This window comes from Lithobates pipiens, unplaced genomic scaffold (genome assembly GCF_037356315.1).
Source record: "Lithobates pipiens isolate NorthernLeopardFrog02 unplaced genomic scaffold, aLitPip1_a1.2 Scaffold_18, whole genome shotgun sequence".
NCBI lineage: Eukaryota > Metazoa > Chordata > Amphibia > Anura > Ranidae > Lithobates > Lithobates pipiens.
The window spans coordinates 579170105-579189844 of NW_027507758.1; the positions used below are offsets into that span (position 1 = coordinate 579170105).

The following is a 19740-nucleotide window of genomic DNA, read 5'->3' on the forward strand; positions in this document are numbered from 1 at the left end:
TGCTTTTGCTTTATTCACTCTGTTGATCTGTGCTTTCTTCTGCTGATTCTTGAATATATTGCCCCACCACAGGGGGCAGCAGGGACATAATTAAGAATTGTCTCTTTAAGGACCCTTTCACACAGGCAGCTTCAATTACCATCACCAGGGGTCTGTAAGCTGATTGGAGAAAAGCGGGCCGGATGACAGGTCTGTGTCTGCTCAATTTTAGCAATGCTTTTCTATTGTTTGGAAGGCAACTATTTTCACCACAATACCACCAACAACCCATGGAAAATACCAGCTAGAGAGACATAAACAAGAACGTGTTTGATGTAGACCGATAAAGTAGATCTAAATTCAAAGCTCTATTTTGAAGGGAACATCTTAAATTTGCGCCTAAGAAGTAGCCTGGAAATGTTAGCTATTGCCTTAAAGATTGTGCTGCCCTTCTTCTGCTTAGGTTCTCCAGTTTCATAGCTGTATATGTACAGTGTCAGAAAATCCAATACACTGCTGGCCTTTAGTACTAGTGTAATGAGATTTGGTTATGCCACTGCTGGCCTTTGTTTTCTTTGCTGGAGAGAAAGCTGCAAATGAAGATTTGAAGCGTAAGGAATGCGCCTGTTGAATTCATAAAGTCAGACCTTTGCAGAACTGTCCAAGAACATGCCGTAGTTGGCAGGATTTGAACCTGCGCAGGGAGACCCTAATGGATTTCGAGTCCATCGCCTTAACCACTCGGCCACAACTACACATGGGTTAGGCTTACCTTTGAGACATGAGGTAGCAGTGAGCTTTGTGCCAATTGACTCAGGAGAATTCAAAAAAACAACACATGATTGAAAATGATCAAAGCAGAACGTAGTCGGCAGGATTTGAACCTGCGCGGGGAAACCCCAATGGATTTCTAGTCCATCGCCTTAACCACTCGGCCACAACTACCTACTGTGGTACCTAAGAGAGGTTGTTTGTAAGCTGAAGAAGCTCTAGGAAAAACTTCCATTGAAGTCACACTAAGTATAAGGTGAAGATCTAAGCACACGTCTTGTGGTGGAGGGCAAGTCTTCCATAGTGTTTGAATGACTAAAGAACAGACGGACAAATGCCCACAGAAAGGCATTATACATTCAGCTTATAAAAATAGAACTTTTCAGTATTTGTGAAAAACATAGTACCATACGTTCTAAACTTTTGGCTTGTGGCATGAAAAGACTCTGGTCTGGAAACCTGAGGAAATGCTTATATGATGAAAAACCATCCCACTGGAAGTTCTACTACCTGGAGATGGCTAATATTCCTTCATCCTTGCTCTATGTGCTCCAACCTTCCCACACCTGTGTGCTCTGTGTACATTTTAGGTTGAAAAATGCTTTGCAACTAATCCAAGCCACTTCTTTAGAGAAAAGAAGACACTTCTGTACTGTGGGCATTCCTAACCTGAAGCAAGAGTGCATATGTTGTCCATGACAATAACACAAGCCACTTGCAGTACAGGAACCATAACTGCTGAGAGTCATATCTTCATGGGACAATCCAAGAACAGACCGTATAGTTGGCAAGATTTTAACCTGTGCAGGGAGACCCCCATTTGGACAATCCAAGAACAGACTGTAGTTGGCAGGATTATGAAGCTGGAGCAGAGAGACCCCCACAATAGAGTTCAAATCCATTGCCTTACCCACTCGGCCACAACTACAATCATGTCTATATGGCCTACCTTGACCACATGGAAGAGGCTAACTTTGAAGTGCAAGGCTTTGCTTTTTCAGTTCAGACCTACCACCCTAATGCCCCGAACGCTCTACTGTCCTGGACCCACAGCCCGTCTTTCGACAAAGTTCTGGCACCCTTTGTATGGACCATGTCCCTCTGCTGGGTGCCTTCCTGAGCACACCGATTTATGCCTGCACTGTTGGGGTGGAGTGATCTCCTGACCAACAGTGAAGGCATAATTCCAGTAGGGAAGCAGGGTATAAAGCTCCTATTCTTTAGAAGACGATGATTCGAAGACTTGCAATGCAAGTATCTCCCTGCTTTTGCTTTATTCACTCTGTTGATCTGTGCTTTCTTCTGCTGATTCTTGAATATATTGCCCCACCACAGGGGGCAGCAGGGACATAATTAAGAATTGTCTCTTTAAGGACCCTTTCACACAGGCAGCTTCAATTACCATCACCAGGGGTCTGTAAGCTGATTGGAGAAAAGCGGGCCGGATGACAGGTCTGTGTCTGCTCAATTTAAGCAATGCTTTTCTATTGTTTGGAAGGCAACTATTTTCACCACAATACCACCAACAACCCATGGAAAATACCAGCTAGAGAGACATAAACAAGAACGTGTTTGATGTAGACCGATAAAGTAGATCTAAATTCAAAGCTCTATTTTGTAGGGAACATCTTAAATTTGCGCCTAAGAAGTAGCCTGGAAATGTTAGCTATTGCCTTAAAGATTGTGCTGCCCTTCTTCTGCTTAGGTTCTCCAGTTTCATAGCTGTATATGTACAGTGTCAGAAAATCCAATACACTGCTGGCCTTTAGTACTAGTGTAATGAGATTTGGTTATGCCACTGCTGGCCTTTGTTTTCTTTGCTGGAGAGAAAGCTGCAAATGAAGATTTGAAGCGTAAGGAATGCGCCTGTTGAATTCATAAAGTCAGACCTTTGCAGAACTGTCCAAGAACATGCCGTAGTTGGCAGGATTTGAACCTGCGCAGGGAGACCCTAATGGATTTCGAGTCCATCGCCTTAACCACTCGGCCACAACTACACATGGGTTAGGCTTACCTTTGAGACATGAGGTAGCAGTGAGCTTTGTGCCAATTGACTCAGGAGAATTCAAAAAAACAACACATGATTGAAAATGATCAAAGCAGAACGTAGTCGGCAGGATTTGAACCTGCGCGGGGAAACCCCAATGGATTTCTAGTCCATCGCCTTAACCACTCGGCCACAACTACCTACTGTGGTACCTAAGAGAGGTTGTTTGTAAGCTGAAGAAGCTCTAGGAAAAACTTCCATTGAAGTCACACTAAGTATAAGGTGAAGATCTAAGCACACGTCTTGTGGTGGAGGGCAAGTCTTCCATAGTGTTTGAATGACTAAAGAACAGACGGACAAATGCCCACAGAAAGGCATTATACATTCAGCTTATAAAAATAGAACTTTTCAGTATTTGTGAAAAACATAGTACCATACGTTCTAAACTTTTGGCTTGTGGCATGAAAAGACTCTGGTCTGGAAACCTGAGGAAATGCTTATATGATGAAAAACCATCCCACTGGAAGTTCTACTACCTGGAGATGGCTAATATTCCTTCATCCTTGCTCTATGTGCTCCAACCTTCCCACACCTGTGTGCTCTGTGTACATTTTAGGTTGAAAAATGCTTTGCAACTAATCCAAGCCACTTCTTTAGAGAAAAGAAGACACTTCTGTACTGTGGGCATTCCTAACCTGAAGCAAGAGTGCATATGTTGTCCATGACAATAACACAAGCCACTTGCAGTACAGGAACCATAACTGCTGAGAGTCATATCTTCATGGGACAATCCAAGAACAGACCGTATAGTTGGCAAGATTTTAACCTGTGCAGGGAGACCCCCATTTGGACAATCCAAGAACAGACTGTAGTTGGCAGGATTATGAAGCTGGAGCAGAGAGACCCCCACAATAGAGTTCAAATCCATTGCCTTACCCACTCGGCCACAACTACAATCATGTCTATATGGCCTACCTTGACCACATGGAAGAGGCTAACTTTGAAGTGCAAGGCTTTGCTTTTTCAGTTCAGACCTACCACCCTAATGCCCCGAACGCTCTACTGTCCTGGACCCACAGCCCGTCTTTCGACAAAGTTCTGGCACCCTTTGTATGGACCATGTCCCTCTGCTGGGTGCCTTCCTGAGCACACCGATTTATGCCTGCACTGTTGGGGTGGAGTGATCTCCTGACCAACAGTGAAGGCATAATTCCAGTAGGGAAGCAGGGTATAAAGCTCCTATTCTTTAGAAGACGATGATTCGAAGACTTGCAATGCAAGTATCTCCCTGCTTTTGCTTTATTCACTCTGTTGATCTGTGCTTTCTTCTGCTGATTCTTGAATATATTGCCCCACCACAGGGGGCAGCAGGGACATAATTAAGAATTGTCTCTTTAAGGACCCTTTCACACAGGCAGCTTCAATTACCATCACCAGGGGTCTGTAAGCTGATTGGAGAAAAGCGGGCCGGATGACAGGTCTGTGTCTGCTCAATTTAAGCAATGCTTTTCTATTGTTTGGAAGGCAACTATTTTCACCACAATACCACCAACAACCCATGGAAAATACCAGCTAGAGAGACATAAACAAGAACGTGTTTGATGTAGACCGATAAAGTAGATCTAAATTCAAAGCTCTATTTTGTAGGGAACATCTTAAATTTGCGCCTAAGAAGTAGCCTGGAAATGTTAGCTATTGCCTTAAAGATTGTGCTGCCCTTCTTCTGCTTAGGTTCTCCAGTTTCATAGCTGTATATGTACAGTGTCAGAAAATCCAATACACTGCTGGCCTTTAGTACTAGTGTAATGAGATTTGGTTATGCCACTGCTGGCCTTTGTTTTCTTTGCTGGAGAGAAAGCTGCAAATGAAGATTTGAAGCGTAAGGAATGCGCCTGTTGAATTCATAAAGTCAGACCTTTGCAGAACTGTCCAAGAACATGCCGTAGTTGGCAGGATTTGAACCTGCGCAGGGAGACCCTAATGGATTTCGAGTCCATCGCCTTAACCACACGGCCACAACTACACATGGGTTAGGCTTCCCTTTGAGACATGGAAAAGGTTAAGTAGATTTGTGACTTGAGGTAGCAGTGAGCTTTGTGCCAATTGACTCAGGAGAATTCAAAAAAACAACACATGATTGAAAATGATCAAAGCAGAACGTAGTCGGCAGGATTTGAACCTGCGCGGGGAAACCCCAATGGATTTCTAGTCCATCGCCTTAACCACTCGGCCACGACTACCTACTGTGGTACCTAAGAGAGGTTGTTGGTAAGCTGAAGAAGCTCTAGGAAAAACTTCCATTGAAGTCACACTAAGTATAAGGTGAAGATCTAAGCACACGTCTTGTGGTGGAGGGCAAGTCTTCCATAGTGTTTGAATGACTAAAGAACAGACGGACAAATGCCCACAGAAAGGCATTATACATTCAGCTTATAAAAATAGAACTTTTCAGTATTTGTGAAAAACATAGTACCATACGTTCTAAACTTTTGGCTTGTGGCATGAAAAGACTCTGGTCTGGAAACCTGAGGAAATGCTTATATTCTGAAAAACCATCCCACTGGGAGTTCTACTACCTGGAGATGGCTAATATTCCTTCATCCTTGCTCTATGTGCTCCAACCTTCCCACACCTGTGTGCTCTGTGTACATTTTAGGTTGAAAAATGCTTTGCAACTAATCCAAGCCACTTCTTTAGAGAAAAGAAGACACTTCTGTACTGTGGGCATTCCTAACCTGAAGCAAGAGTGCATATGTTGTCCATGACAATAACACAAGCCACTTGCAGTACAGGAACCATAACTGCTGAGAGTCATATCTTCATGGGACAATCCAAGAACAGACCGTATAGTTGGCAAGATTTTAACCTGTGCAGGGAGACCCCCATTTAGACAATCCAAGAACAGACTGTAGTTGGCAGGATTATGAAGCTGGAGCAGAGAGACCCCACAATAGAGTTCAAATCCATTGCCTTACCCACTCGGCCACAACTACAATCATGTCTATATGGCCTACCTTGACCACATGGAAGAGGCTAACTTTGAAGTGCAAGGCTTTGCTTTTTCAGTTCAGACCTACCACCCTAATGCCCCGAACGCTCTACTGTCCTGGACCCACAGCCCGTCTTTCGACAAAGTTCTGGCACCCTTTGTATGGACCATGTCCCTCTGCTGGGTGCCTTCCTGAGCACACCGATTTATGCCTGCACTGTTGGGGTGGAGTGATCTCCTGACCAACAGTGAAGGCATAATTCCAGTAGGGAAGCAGGGTATAAAGCTCCTATTCTTTAGAAGACGATGATTCGAAGACTTGCAATGCAAGTATCTCCCTGCTTTTGCTTTATTCACTCTGTTGATCTGTGCTTTCTTCTGCTGATTCTTGAATATATTGCCCCACCACAGGGGGCAGCAGGGACATAATTAAGAATTGTCTCTTTAAGGACCCTTTCACACAGGCAGCTTCAATTACCATCACCAGGGGTCTGTAAGCTGATTGGAGAAAAGCGGGCCGGATGACAGGTCTGTGTCTGCTCAATTTTAGCAATGCTTTTCTATTGTTTGGAAGGCAACTATTTTCACCACAATACCACCAACAACCCATGGAAAATACCAGCTAGAGAGACATAAACAAGAACGTGTTTGATGTAGACCGATAAAGTAGATCTAAATTCAAAGCTCTATTTTGAAGGGAACATCTTAAATTTGCGCCTAAGAAGTAGCCTGGAAATGTTAGCTATTGCCTTAAAGATTGTGCTGCCCTTCTTCTGCTTAGGTTCTCCAGTTTCATAGCTGTATATGTACAGTGTCAGAAAATCCAATACACTGCTGGCCTTTAGTACTAGTGTAATGAGATTTGGTTATGCCACTGCTGGCCTTTGTTTTCTTTGCTGGAGAGAAAGCTGCAAATGAAGATTTGAAGCGTAAGGAATGCGCCTGTTGAATTCATAAAGTCAGACCTTTGCAGAACTGTCCAAGAACATGCCGTAGTTGGCAGGATTTGAACCTGCGCAGGGAGACCCTAATGGATTTCGAGTCCATCGCCTTAACCACTCGGCCACAACTACACATGGGTTAGGCTTACCTTTGAGACATGAGGTAGCAGTGAGCTTTGTGCCAATTGACTCAGGAGAATTCAAAAAAACAACACATGATTGAAAATGATCAAAGCAGAACGTAGTCGGCAGGATTTGAACCTGCGCGGGGAAACCCCAATGGATTTCTAGTCCATCGCCTTAACCACTCGGCCACAACTACCTACTGTGGTACCTAAGAGAGGTTGTTTGTAAGCTGAAGAAGCTCTAGGAAAAACTTCCATTGAAGTCACACTAAGTATAAGGTGAAGATCTAAGCACACGTCTTGTGGTGGAGGGCAAGTCTTCCATAGTGTTTGAATGACTAAAGAACAGACGGACAAATGCCCACAGAAAGGCATTATACATTCAGCTTATAAAAATAGAACTTTTCAGTATTTGTGAAAAACATAGTACCATACGTTCTAAACTTTTGGCTTGTGGCATGAAAAGACTCTGGTCTGGAAACCTGAGGAAATGCTTATATGATGAAAAACCATCCCACTGGAAGTTCTACTACCTGGAGATGGCTAATATTCCTTCATCCTTGCTCTATGTGCTCCAACCTTCCCACACCTGTGTGCTCTGTGTACATTTTAGGTTGAAAAATGCTTTGCAACTAATCCAAGCCACTTCTTTAGAGAAAAGAAGACACTTCTGTACTGTGGGCATTCCTAACCTGAAGCAAGAGTGCATATGTTGTCCATGACAATAACACAAGCCACTTGCAGTACAGGAACCATAACTGCTGAGAGTCATATCTTCATGGGACAATCCAAGAACAGACCGTATAGTTGGCAAGATTTTAACCTGTGCAGGGAGACCCCCATTTGGACAATCCAAGAACAGACTGTAGTTGGCAGGATTATGAAGCTGGAGCAGAGAGACCCCCACAATAGAGTTCAAATCCATTGCCTTACCCACTCGGCCACAACTACAATCATGTCTATATGGCCTACCTTGACCACATGGAAGAGGCTAACTTTGAAGTGCAAGGCTTTGCTTTTTCAGTTCAGACCTACCACCCTAATGCCCCGAACGCTCTACTGTCCTGGACCCACAGCCCGTCTTTCGACAAAGTTCTGGCACCCTTTGTATGGACCATGTCCCTCTGCTGGGTGCCTTCCTGAGCACACCGATTTATGCCTGCACTGTTGGGGTGGAGTGATCTCCTGACCAACAGTGAAGGCATAATTCCAGTAGGGAAGCAGGGTATAAAGCTCCTATTCTTTAGAAGACGATGATTCGAAGACTTGCAATGCAAGTATCTCCCTGCTTTTGCTTTATTCACTCTGTTGATCTGTGCTTTCTTCTGCTGATTCTTGAATATATTGCCCCACCACAGGGGGCAGCAGGGACATAATTAAGAATTGTCTCTTTAAGGACCCTTTCACACAGGCAGCTTCAATTACCATCACCAGGGGTCTGTAAGCTGATTGGAGAAAAGCGGGCCGGATGACAGGTCTGTGTCTGCTCAATTTAAGCAATGCTTTTCTATTGTTTGGAAGGCAACTATTTTCACCACAATACCACCAACAACCCATGGAAAATACCAGCTAGAGAGACATAAACAAGAACGTGTTTGATGTAGACCGATAAAGTAGATCTAAATTCAAAGCTCTATTTTGTAGGGAACATCTTAAATTTGCGCCTAAGAAGTAGCCTGGAAATGTTAGCTATTGCCTTAAAGATTGTGCTGCCCTTCTTCTGCTTAGGTTCTCCAGTTTCATAGCTGTATATGTACAGTGTCAGAAAATCCAATACACTGCTGGCCTTTAGTACTAGTGTAATGAGATTTGGTTATGCCACTGCTGGCCTTTGTTTTCTTTGCTGGAGAGAAAGCTGCAAATGAAGATTTGAAGCGTAAGGAATGCGCCTGTTGAATTCATAAAGTCAGACCTTTGCAGAACTGTCCAAGAACATGCCGTAGTTGGCAGGATTTGAACCTGCGCAGGGAGACCCTAATGGATTTCGAGTCCATCGCCTTAACCACTCGGCCACAACTACACATGGGTTAGGCTTACCTTTGAGACATGAGGTAGCAGTGAGCTTTGTGCCAATTGACTCAGGAGAATTCAAAAAAACAACACATGATTGAAAATGATCAAAGCAGAACGTAGTCGGCAGGATTTGAACCTGCGCGGGGAAACCCCAATGGATTTCTAGTCCATCGCCTTAACCACTCGGCCACAACTACCTACTGTGGTACCTAAGAGAGGTTGTTTGTAAGCTGAAGAAGCTCTAGGAAAAACTTCCATTGAAGTCACACTAAGTATAAGGTGAAGATCTAAGCACACGTCTTGTGGTGGAGGGCAAGTCTTCCATAGTGTTTGAATGACTAAAGAACAGACGGACAAATGCCCACAGAAAGGCATTATACATTCAGCTTATAAAAATAGAACTTTTCAGTATTTGTGAAAAACATAGTACCATACGTTCTAAACTTTTGGCTTGTGGCATGAAAAGACTCTGGTCTGGAAACCTGAGGAAATGCTTATATGATGAAAAACCATCCCACTGGAAGTTCTACTACCTGGAGATGGCTAATATTCCTTCATCCTTGCTCTATGTGCTCCAACCTTCCCACACCTGTGTGCTCTGTGTACATTTTAGGTTGAAAAATGCTTTGCAACTAATCCAAGCCACTTCTTTAGAGAAAAGAAGACACTTCTGTACTGTGGGCATTCCTAACCTGAAGCAAGAGTGCATATGTTGTCCATGACAATAACACAAGCCACTTGCAGTACAGGAACCATAACTGCTGAGAGTCATATCTTCATGGGACAATCCAAGAACAGACCGTATAGTTGGCAAGATTTTAACCTGTGCAGGGAGACCCCCATTTGGACAATCCAAGAACAGACTGTAGTTGGCAGGATTATGAAGCTGGAGCAGAGAGACCCCCACAATAGAGTTCAAATCCATTGCCTTACCCACTCGGCCACAACTACAATCATGTCTATATGGCCTACCTTGACCACATGGAAGAGGCTAACTTTGAAGTGCAAGGCTTTGCTTTTTCAGTTCAGACCTACCACCCTAATGCCCCGAACGCTCTACTGTCCTGGACCCACAGCCCGTCTTTCGACAAAGTTCTGGCACCCTTTGTATGGACCATGTCCCTCTGCTGGGTGCCTTCCTGAGCACACCGATTTATGCCTGCACTGTTGGGGTGGAGTGATCTCCTGACCAACAGTGAAGGCATAATTCCAGTAGGGAAGCAGGGTATAAAGCTCCTATTCTTTAGAAGACGATGATTCGAAGACTTGCAATGCAAGTATCTCCCTGCTTTTGCTTTATTCACTCTGTTGATCTGTGCTTTCTTCTGCTGATTCTTGAATATATTGCCCCACCACAGGGGGCAGCAGGGACATAATTAAGAATTGTCTCTTTAAGGACCCTTTCACACAGGCAGCTTCAATTACCATCACCAGGGGTCTGTAAGCTGATTGGAGAAAAGCGGGCCGGATGACAGGTCTGTGTCTGCTCAATTTAAGCAATGCTTTTCTATTGTTTGGAAGGCAACTATTTTCACCACGATACCACCAACAACCCATGGAAAATACCAGCTAGAGAGACATAAACAAGAACGTGTTTGATGTAGACCGATAAAGTAGATCTAAATTCAAAGCTCTATTTTGTAGGGAACATCTTAAATTTGCGCCTAAGAAGTAGCCTGGAAATGTTAGCTATTGCCTTAAAGATTGTGCTGCCCTTCTTCTGCTTAGGTTCTCCAGTTTCATAGCTGTATATGTACAGTGTCAGAAAATCCAATACACTGCTGGCCTTTAGTACTAGTGTAATGAGATTTGGTTATGCCACTGCTGGCCTTTGTTTTCTTTGCTGGAGAGAAAGCTGCAAATGAAGATTTGAAGCGTAAGGAATGCGCCTGTTGAATTCATAAAGTCAGACCTTTGCAGAACTGTCCAAGAACATGCCGTAGTTGGCAGGATTTGAACCTGCGCAGGGAGACCCTAATGGATTTCGAGTCCATCGCCTTAACCACACGGCCACAACTACACATGGGTTAGGCTTCCCTTTGAGACATGGAAAAGGTTAAGTAGATTTGTGACTTGAGGTAGCAGTGAGCTTTGTGCCAATTGACTCAGGAGAATTCAAAAAAACAACACATGATTGAAAATGATCAAAGCAGAACGTAGTCGGCAGGATTTGAACCTGCGCGGGGAAACCCCAATGGATTTCTAGTCCATCGCCTTAACCACTCGGCCACGACTACCTACTGTGGTACCTAAGAGAGGTTGTTGGTAAGCTGAAGAAGCTCTAGGAAAAACTTCCATTGAAGTCACACTAAGTATAAGGTGAAGATCTAAGCACACGTCTTGTGGTGGAGGGCAAGTCTTCCATAGTGTTTGAATGACTAAAGAACAGACGGACAAATGCCCACAGAAAGGCATTATACATTCAGCTTATAAAAATAGAACTTTTCAGTATTTGTGAAAAACATAGTACCATACGTTCTAAACTTTTGGCTTGTGGCATGAAAAGACTCTGGTCTGGAAACCTGAGGAAATGCTTATATGATGAAAAACCATCCCACTGGAAGTTCTACTACCTGGAGATGGCTAATATTCCTTCATCCTTGCTCTATGTGCTCCAACCTTCCCACACCTGTGTGCTCTGTGTACATTTTAGGTTGAAAAATGCTTTGCAACTAATCCAAGCCACTTCTTTAGAGAAAAGAAGACACTTCTGTACTGTGGGCATTCCTAACCTGAAGCAAGAGTGCATATGTTGTCCATGACAATAACACAAGCCACTTGCAGTACAGGAACCATAACTGCTGAGAGTCATATCTTCATGGGACAATCCAAGAACAGACCGTATAGTTGGCAAGATTTTAACCTGTGCAGGGAGACCCCCATTTAGACAATCCAAGAACAGACTGTAGTTGGCAGGATTATGAAGCTGGAGCAGAGAGACCCCACAATAGAGTTCAAATCCATTGCCTTACCCACTCGGCCACAACTACAATCATGTCTATATGGCCTACCTTGACCACATGGAAGAGGCTAACTTTGAAGTGCAAGGCTTTGCTTTTTCAGTTCAGACCTACCACCCTAATGCCCCGAACGCTCTACTGTCCTGGACCCACAGCCCGTCTTTCGACAAAGTTCTGGCACCCTTTGTATGGACCATGTCCCTCTGCTGGGTGCCTTCCTGAGCACACCGATTTATGCCTGCACTGTTGGGGTGGAGTGATCTCCTGACCAACAGTGAAGGCATAATTCCAGTAGGGAAGCAGGGTATAAAGCTCCTATTCTTTAGAAGACGATGATTCGAAGACTTGCAATGCAAGTATCTCCCTGCTTTTGCTTTATTCACTCTGTTGATCTGTGCTTTCTTCTGCTGATTCTTGAATATATTGCCCCACCACAGGGGGCAGCAGGGACATAATTAAGAATTGTCTCTTTAAGGACCCTTTCACACAGGCAGCTTCAATTACCATCACCAGGGGTCTGTAAGCTGATTGGAGAAAAGCGGGCCGGATGACAGGTCTGTGTCTGCTCAATTTTAGCAATGCTTTTCTATTGTTTGGAAGGCAACTATTTTCACCACGATACCACCAACAACCCATGGAAAATACCAGCTAGAGAGACATAAACAAGAACGTGTTTGATGTAGACCGATAAAGTAGATCTAAATTCAAAGCTCTATTTTGTAGGGAACATCTTAAATTTGCGCCTAAGAAGTAGCCTGGAAATGTTAGCTATTGCCTTAAAGATTGTGCTGCCCTTCTTCTGCTTAGGTTCTCCAGTTTCATAGCTGTATATGTACAGTGTCAGAAAATCCAATACACTGCTGGCCTTTAGTACTAGTGTAATGAGATTTGGTTATGCCACTGCTGGCCTTTGTTTTCTTTGCTGGAGAGAAAGCTGCAAATGAAGATTTGAAGCGTAAGGAATGCGCCTGTTGAATTCATAAAGTCAGACCTTTGCAGAACTGTCCAAGAACATGCCGTAGTTGGCAGGATTGGAACCTGCGCAGGGAGACCCTAATGGATTTCGAGTCCATCGCCTTAACCACTCGGCCACAACTACACATGGGTTAGGCTTCCCTTTGAGACATGGAAAAGGTTAAGTAGATTTGTGACTTGAGGTAGCAGTGAGCTTTGTGCCAATTGACTCAGGAGAATTCAAAAAAACAACACATGATTGAAAATGATCAAAGCAGAACGTAGTCGGCAGGATTTGAACCTGCGCGGGGAAACCCCAATGGATTTCTAGTCCATCGCCTTAACCACTCGGCCACGACTACCTACTGTGGTACCTAGGAGAGGTTGTTGGTAAGCTGAAGAAGCTCTAGGAAAAACTTCCATTGAAGTCACACTAAGTATAAGGTGAAGATCTAAGCACACGTCTTGTGGTGGAGGGCAAGTCTTCCATAGTGTTTGAATGACTAAAGAACAGACGGACAAATGCCCACAGAAAGGCATTATACATTCAGCTTATAAAAATAGAACTTTTCAGTATTTGTGAAAAACATAGTACCATACGTTCTAAACTTTTGGCTTGTGGCATGAAAAGACTCTGGTCTGGAAACCTGAGGAAATGCTTATATGATGAAAAACCATCCCACTGGAAGTTCTACTACCTGGAGATGGCTAATATTCCTTCATCCTTGCTCTATGTGCTCCAACCTTCCCACACCTGTGTGCTCTGTGTACATTTTAGGTTGAAAAATGCTTTGCAACTAATCCAAGCCACTTCTTTAGAGAAAAGAAGACACTTCTGTACTGTGGGCATTCCTAACCTGAAGCAAGAGTGCATATGTTGTCCATGACAATAACACAAGCCACTTGCAGTACAGGAACCATAACTGCTGAGAGTCATATCTTCATGGGACAATCCAAGAACAGACCGTATAGTTGGCAAGATTTTAACCTGTGCAGGGAGACCCCCATTTAGACAATCCAAGAACAGACTGTAGTTGGCAGGATTATGAAGCTGGAGCAGAGAGACCCCACAATAGAGTTCAAATCCATTGCCTTACCCACTCGGCCACAACTACAATCATGTCTATATGGCCTACCTTGACCACATGGAAGAGGCTAACTTTGAAGTGCAAGGCTTTGCTTTTTCAGTTCAGACCTACCACCCTAATGCCCCGAACGCTCTACTGTCCTGGACCCACAGCCCGTCTTTCGACAAAGTTCTGGCACCCTTTGTATGGACCATGTCCCTCTGCTGGGTGCCTTCCTGAGCACACCGATTTATGCCTGCACTGTTGGGGTGGAGTGATCTCCTGACCAACAGTGAAGGCATAATTCCAGTAGGGAAGCAGGGTATAAAGCTCCTATTCTTTAGAAGACGATGATTCGAAGACTTGCAATGCAAGTATCTCCCTGCTTTTGCTTTATTCACTCTGTTGATCTGTGCTTTCTTCTGCTGATTCTTGAATATATTGCCCCACCACAGGGGGCAGCAGGGACATAATTAAGAATTGTCTCTTTAAGGACCCTTTCACACAGGCAGCTTCAATTACCATCACCAGGGGTCTGTAAGCTGATTGGAGAAAAGCGGGCCGGATGACAGGTCTGTGTCTGCTCAATTTTAGCAATGCTTTTTTATTGTTTGGAAGGCAACTATTTTCACCACGATACCACCAACAACCCATGGAAAATACCAGCTAGAGAGACATAAACAAGAACGTGTTTGATGTAGACCGATAAAGTAGATCTAAATTCAAAGCTCTATTTTGAAGGGAACATCTTAAATTTGCGCCTAAGAAGTAGCCTGGAAATGTTAGCTATTGCCTTAAAGATTGTGCTGCCCTTCTTCTGCTTAGGTTCTCCAGTTTCATAGCTGTATATGTACAGTGTCAGAAAATCCAATACACTGCTGGCCTTTAGTACTAGTGTAATGAGATTTGGTTATGCCACTGCTGGCCTTTGTTTTCTTTGCTGGAGAGAAAGCTGCAAATGAAGATTTGAAGCGTAAGGAATGCGCCTGTTGAATTCATAAAGTCAGACCTTTGCAGAACTGTCCAAGAACATGCCGTAGTTGGCAGGATTGGAACCTGCGCAGGGAGACCCTAATGGATTTCGAGTCCATCGCCTTAACCACTCGGCCACAACTACACATGGGTTAGGCTTCCCTTTGAGACATGGAAAAGGTTAAGTAGATTTGTGACTTGAGGTAGCAGTGAGCTTTGTGCCAATTGACTCAGGAGAATTCAAAAAAACAACACATGATTGAAAATGATCAAAGCAGAACGTAGTCGGCAGGATTTGAACCTGCGCGGGGAAACCCCAATGGATTTCTAGTCCATCGCCTTAACCACTCGGCCACGACTACCTACTGTGGTACCTAGGAGAGGTTGTTGGTAAGCTGAAGAAGCTCTAGGAAAAACTTCCATTGAAGTCACACTAAGTATAAGGTGAAGATCTAAGCACACGTCTTGTGGTGGAGGGCAAGTCTTCCATAGTGTTTGAATGACTAAAGAACAGACGGACAAATGCCCACAGAAAGGCATTATACATTCAGCTTATAAAAATAGAACTTTTCAGTATTTGTGAAAAACATAGTACCATACGTTCTAAACTTTTGGCTTGTGGCATGAAAAGACTCTGGTCTGGAAACCTGAGGAAATGCTTATATGATGAAAAACCATCCCACTGGAAGTTCTACTACCTGGAGATGGCTAATATTCCTTCATCCTTGCTCTATGTGCTCCAACCTTCCCACACCTGTGTGCTCTGTGTACATTTTAGGTTGAAAAATGCTTTGCAACTAATCCAAGCCACTTCTTTAGAGAAAAGAAGACACTTCTGTACTGTGGGCATTCCTAACCTGAAGCAAGAGTGCATATGTTGTCCATGACAATAACACAAGCCACTTGCAGTACAGGAACCATAACTGCTGAGAGTCATATCTTCATGGGACAATCCAAGAACAGACCGTATAGTTGGCAAGATTTTAACCTGTGCAGGGAGACCCCCATTTAGACAATCCAAGAACAGACTGTAGTTGGCAGGATTATGAAGCTGGAGCAGAGAGACCCCACAATAGAGTTCAAATCCATTGCCTTACCCACTCGGCCACAACTACAATCATGTCTATATGGCCTACCTTGACCACATGGAAGAGGCTAACTTTGAAGTGCAAGGCTTTGCTTTTTCAGTTCAGACCTACCACCCTAATGCCCCGAACGCTCTACTGTCCTGGACCCACAGCCCGTCTTTCGACAAAGTTCTGGCACCCTTTGTATGGACCATGTCCCTCTGCTGGGTGCCTTCCTGAGCACACCGATTTATGCCTGCACTGTTGGGGTGGAGTGATCTCCTGACCAACAGTGAAGGCATAATTCCAGTAGGGAAGCAGGGTATAAAGCTCCTATTCTTTAGAAGACGATGATTCGAAGACTTGCAATGCAAGTATCTCCCTGCTTTTGCTTTATTCACTCTGTTGATCTGTGCTTTCTTCTGCTGATTCTTGAATATATTGCCCCACCACAGGGGGCAGCAGGGACATAATTAAGAATTGTCTCTTTAAGGACCCTTTCACACAGGCAGCTTCAATTACCATCACCAGGGGTCTGTAAGCTGATTGGAGAAAAGCGGGCCGGATGACAGGTCTGTGTCTGCTCAATTTTAGCAATGCTTTTTTATTGTTTGGAAGGCAACTATTTTCACCACGATACCACCAACAACCCATGGAAAATACCAGCTAGAGAGACATAAACAAGAACGTGTTTGATGTAGACCGATAAAGTAGATCTAAATTCAAAGCTCTATTTTGAAGGGAACATCTTAAATTTGCGCCTAAGAAGTAGCCTGGAAATGTTAGCTATTGCCTTAAAGATTGTGCTGCCCTTCTTCTGCTTAGGTTCTCCAGTTTCATAGCTGTATATGTACAGTGTCAGAAAATCCAATACACTGCTGGCCTTTAGTACTAGTGTAATGAGATTTGGTTATGCCACTGCTGGCCTTTGTTTTCTTTGCTGGAGAGAAAGCTGCAAATGAAGATTTGAAGCGTAAGGAATGCGCCTGTTGAATTCATAAAGTCAGACCTTTGCAGAACTGTCCAAGAACATGCCGTAGTTGGCAGGATTGGAACCTGCGCAGGGAGACCCTAATGGATTTCGAGTCCATCGCCTTAACCACTCGGCCACAACTACACATGGGTTAGGCTTCCCTTTGAGACATGGAAAAGGTTAAGTAGATTTGTGACTTGAGGTAGCAGTGAGCTTTGTGCCAATTGACTCAGGAGAATTCAAAAAAACAACACATGATTGAAAATGATCAAAGCAGAACGTAGTCGGCAGGATTTGAACCTGCGCGGGGAAACCCCAATGGATTTCTAGTCCATCGCCTTAACCACTCGGCCACGACTACCTACTGTGGTACCTAGGAGAGGTTGTTGGTAAGCTGAAGAAGCTCTAGGAAAAACTTCCATTGAAGTCACACTAAGTATAAGGTGAAGATCTAAGCACACGTCTTGTGGTGGAGGGCAAGTCTTCCATAGTGTTTGAATGACTAAAGAACAGACGGACAAATGCCCACAGAAAGGCATTATACATTCAGCTTATAAAAATAGAACTTTTCAGTATTTGTGAAAAACATAGTACCATACGTTCTAAACTTTTGGCTTGTGGCATGAAAAGACTCTGGTCTGGAAACCTGAGGAAATGCTTATATGATGAAAAACCATCCCACTGGAAGTTCTACTACCTGGAGATGGCTAATATTCCTTCATCCTTGCTCTATGTGCTCCAACCTTCCCACACCTGTGTGCTCTGTGTACATTTTAGGTTGAAAAATGCTTTGCAACTAATCCAAGCCACTTCTTTAGAGAAAAGAAGACACTTCTGTACTGTGGGCATTCCTAACCTGAAGCAAGAGTGCATATGTTGTCCATGACAATAACACAAGCCACTTGCAGTACAGGAACCATAACTGCTGAGAGTCATATCTTCATGGGACAATCCAAGAACAGACCGTATAGTTGGCAAGATTTTAACCTGTGCAGGGAGACCCCCATTTAGACAATCCAAGAACAGACTGTAGTTGGCAGGATTATGAAGCTGGAGCAGAGAGACCCCACAATAGAGTTCAAATCCATTGCCTTACCCACTCGGCCACAACTACAATCATGTCTATATGGCCTACCTTGACCACATGGAAGAGGCTAACTTTGAAGTGCAAGGCTTTGCTTTTTCAGTTCAGACCTACCACCCTAATGCCCCGAACGCTCTACTGTCCTGGACCCACAGCCCGTCTTTCGACAAAGTTCTGGCACCCTTTGTATGGACCATGTCCCTCTGCTGGGTGCCTTCCTGAGCACACCGATTTATGCCTGCACTGTTGGGGTGGAGTGATCTCCTGACCAACAGTGAAGGCATAATTCCAGTAGGGAAGCAGGGTATAAAGCTCCTATTCTTTAGAAGACGATGATTCGAAGACTTGCAATGCAAGTATCTCCCTGCTTTTGCTTTATTCACTCTGTTGATCTGTGCTTTCTTCTGCTGATTCTTGAATATATTGCCCCACCACAGGGGGCAGCAGGGACATAATTAAGAATTGTCTCTTTAAGGACCCTTTCACACAGGCAGCTTCAATTACCATCACCAGGGGTCTGTAAGCTGATTGGAGAAAAGCGGGCCGGATGACAGGTCTGTGTCTGCTCAATTTTAGCAATGCTTTTTTATTGTTTGGAAGGCAACTATTTTCACCACGATACCACCAACAACCCATGGAAAATACCAGCTAGAGAGACATAAACAAGAACGTGTTTGATGTAGACCGATAAAGTAGATCTAAATTCAAAGCTCTATTTTGAAGGGAACATCTTAAATTTGCGCCTAAGAAGTAGCCTGGAAATGTTAGCTATTGCCTTAAAGATTGTGCTGCCCTTCTTCTGCTTAGGTTCTCCAGTTTCATAGCTGTATATGTACAGTGTCAGAAAATCCAATACACTGCTGGCCTTTAGTACTAGTGTAATGAGATTTGGTTATGCCACTGCTGGCCTTTGTTTTCTTTGCTGGAGAGAAAGCTGCAAATGAAGATTTGAAGCGTAAGGAATGCGCCTGTTGAATTCATAAAGTCAGACCTTTGCAGAACTGTCCAAGAACATGCCGTAGTTGGCAGGATTGGAACCTGCGCAGGGAGACCCTAATGGATTTCGAGTCCATCGCCTTAACCACTCGGCCACAACTACACATGGGTTAGGCTTCCCTTTGAGACATGGAAAAGGTTAAGTAGATTTGTGACTTGAGGTAGCAGTGAGCTTTGTGCCAATTGACTCAGGAGAATTCAAAAAAACAACACATGATTGAAAATGATCAAAGCAGAACGTAGTCGGCAGGATTTGAACCTGCGCGGGGAAACCCCAATGGATTTCTAGTCCATCGCCTTAACCACTCGGCCACGACTACCTACTGTGGTACCTAGGAGAGGTTGTTGGTAAGCTGAAGAAGCTCTAGGAAAAACTTCCATTGAAGTCACACTAAGTATAAGGTGAAGATCTAAGCACACGTCTTGTGGTGGAGGGCAAGTCTTCCATAGTGTTTGAATGACTAAAGAACAGACGGACAAATGCCCACAGAAAGGCATTATACATTCAGCTTATAAAAATAGAACTTTTCAGTATTTGTGAAAAACATAGTACCATACGTTCTAAACTTTTGGCTTGTGGCATGAAAAGACTCTGGTCTGGAAACCTGAGGAAATGCTTATATGATGAAAAACCATCCCACTGGAAGTTCTACTACCTGGAGATGGCTAATATTCCTTCATCCTTGCTCTATGTGCTCCAACCTTCCCACACCTGTGTGCTCTGTGTACATTTTAGGTTGAAAAATGCTTTGCAACTAATCCAAGCCACTTCTTTAGAGAAAAGAAGACACTTCTGTACTGTGGGCATTCCTAACCTGAAGCAAGAGTGCATATGTTGTCCATGACAATAACACAAGCCACT

The 19740-nt window shown here is 43.9% G+C and overlaps 16 non-coding genes across 16 annotated transcripts; all 16 read right to left on the reverse strand.

Annotated features, from left to right (window-relative positions):
* Positions 1–652: 652 nt before the first annotated feature.
* On the reverse strand, positions 653–734 carry TRNAS-CGA (transfer RNA serine (anticodon CGA)). Its single transcript has one exon. It is a non-coding gene; the product is annotated as a tRNA-Ser (tRNA).
* Positions 735–2665: 1931 nt separating this feature from the next.
* On the reverse strand, positions 2666–2747 carry TRNAS-CGA (transfer RNA serine (anticodon CGA)). Its single transcript has one exon. It is a non-coding gene; the product is annotated as a tRNA-Ser (tRNA).
* A 1931-nt stretch (positions 2748–4678) lies between these two features.
* TRNAS-CGA (transfer RNA serine (anticodon CGA)) lies at positions 4679–4760 on the reverse strand. The gene has a single exon. It is a non-coding gene; the product is annotated as a tRNA-Ser (tRNA).
* Positions 4761–4895: 135 nt separating this feature from the next.
* Positions 4896–4977, reverse strand: TRNAS-AGA (transfer RNA serine (anticodon AGA)). Its single transcript has one exon. It is a non-coding gene; the product is annotated as a tRNA-Ser (tRNA).
* Positions 4978–6717: 1740 nt separating this feature from the next.
* TRNAS-CGA (transfer RNA serine (anticodon CGA)) lies at positions 6718–6799 on the reverse strand. Its single transcript has one exon. It is a non-coding gene; the product is annotated as a tRNA-Ser (tRNA).
* A 1931-nt stretch (positions 6800–8730) lies between these two features.
* On the reverse strand, positions 8731–8812 carry TRNAS-CGA (transfer RNA serine (anticodon CGA)). Its single transcript has one exon. It is a non-coding gene; the product is annotated as a tRNA-Ser (tRNA).
* A 1931-nt stretch (positions 8813–10743) lies between these two features.
* Positions 10744–10825, reverse strand: TRNAS-CGA (transfer RNA serine (anticodon CGA)). The gene has a single exon. It is a non-coding gene; the product is annotated as a tRNA-Ser (tRNA).
* A 135-nt stretch (positions 10826–10960) lies between these two features.
* Positions 10961–11042, reverse strand: TRNAS-AGA (transfer RNA serine (anticodon AGA)). Its single transcript has one exon. It is a non-coding gene; the product is annotated as a tRNA-Ser (tRNA).
* A 1740-nt stretch (positions 11043–12782) lies between these two features.
* Positions 12783–12864, reverse strand: TRNAS-CGA (transfer RNA serine (anticodon CGA)). The gene has a single exon. It is a non-coding gene; the product is annotated as a tRNA-Ser (tRNA).
* A 135-nt stretch (positions 12865–12999) lies between these two features.
* Positions 13000–13081, reverse strand: TRNAS-AGA (transfer RNA serine (anticodon AGA)). Its single transcript has one exon. It is a non-coding gene; the product is annotated as a tRNA-Ser (tRNA).
* Positions 13082–14821: 1740 nt separating this feature from the next.
* On the reverse strand, positions 14822–14903 carry TRNAS-CGA (transfer RNA serine (anticodon CGA)). Its single transcript has one exon. It is a non-coding gene; the product is annotated as a tRNA-Ser (tRNA).
* Positions 14904–15038: 135 nt separating this feature from the next.
* TRNAS-AGA (transfer RNA serine (anticodon AGA)) lies at positions 15039–15120 on the reverse strand. The gene has a single exon. It is a non-coding gene; the product is annotated as a tRNA-Ser (tRNA).
* Positions 15121–16860: 1740 nt separating this feature from the next.
* TRNAS-CGA (transfer RNA serine (anticodon CGA)) lies at positions 16861–16942 on the reverse strand. The gene has a single exon. It is a non-coding gene; the product is annotated as a tRNA-Ser (tRNA).
* Positions 16943–17077: 135 nt separating this feature from the next.
* TRNAS-AGA (transfer RNA serine (anticodon AGA)) lies at positions 17078–17159 on the reverse strand. Its single transcript has one exon. It is a non-coding gene; the product is annotated as a tRNA-Ser (tRNA).
* Positions 17160–18899: 1740 nt separating this feature from the next.
* On the reverse strand, positions 18900–18981 carry TRNAS-CGA (transfer RNA serine (anticodon CGA)). The gene has a single exon. It is a non-coding gene; the product is annotated as a tRNA-Ser (tRNA).
* A 135-nt stretch (positions 18982–19116) lies between these two features.
* Positions 19117–19198, reverse strand: TRNAS-AGA (transfer RNA serine (anticodon AGA)). Its single transcript has one exon. It is a non-coding gene; the product is annotated as a tRNA-Ser (tRNA).
* Positions 19199–19740: the final 542 nt, after the last annotated feature.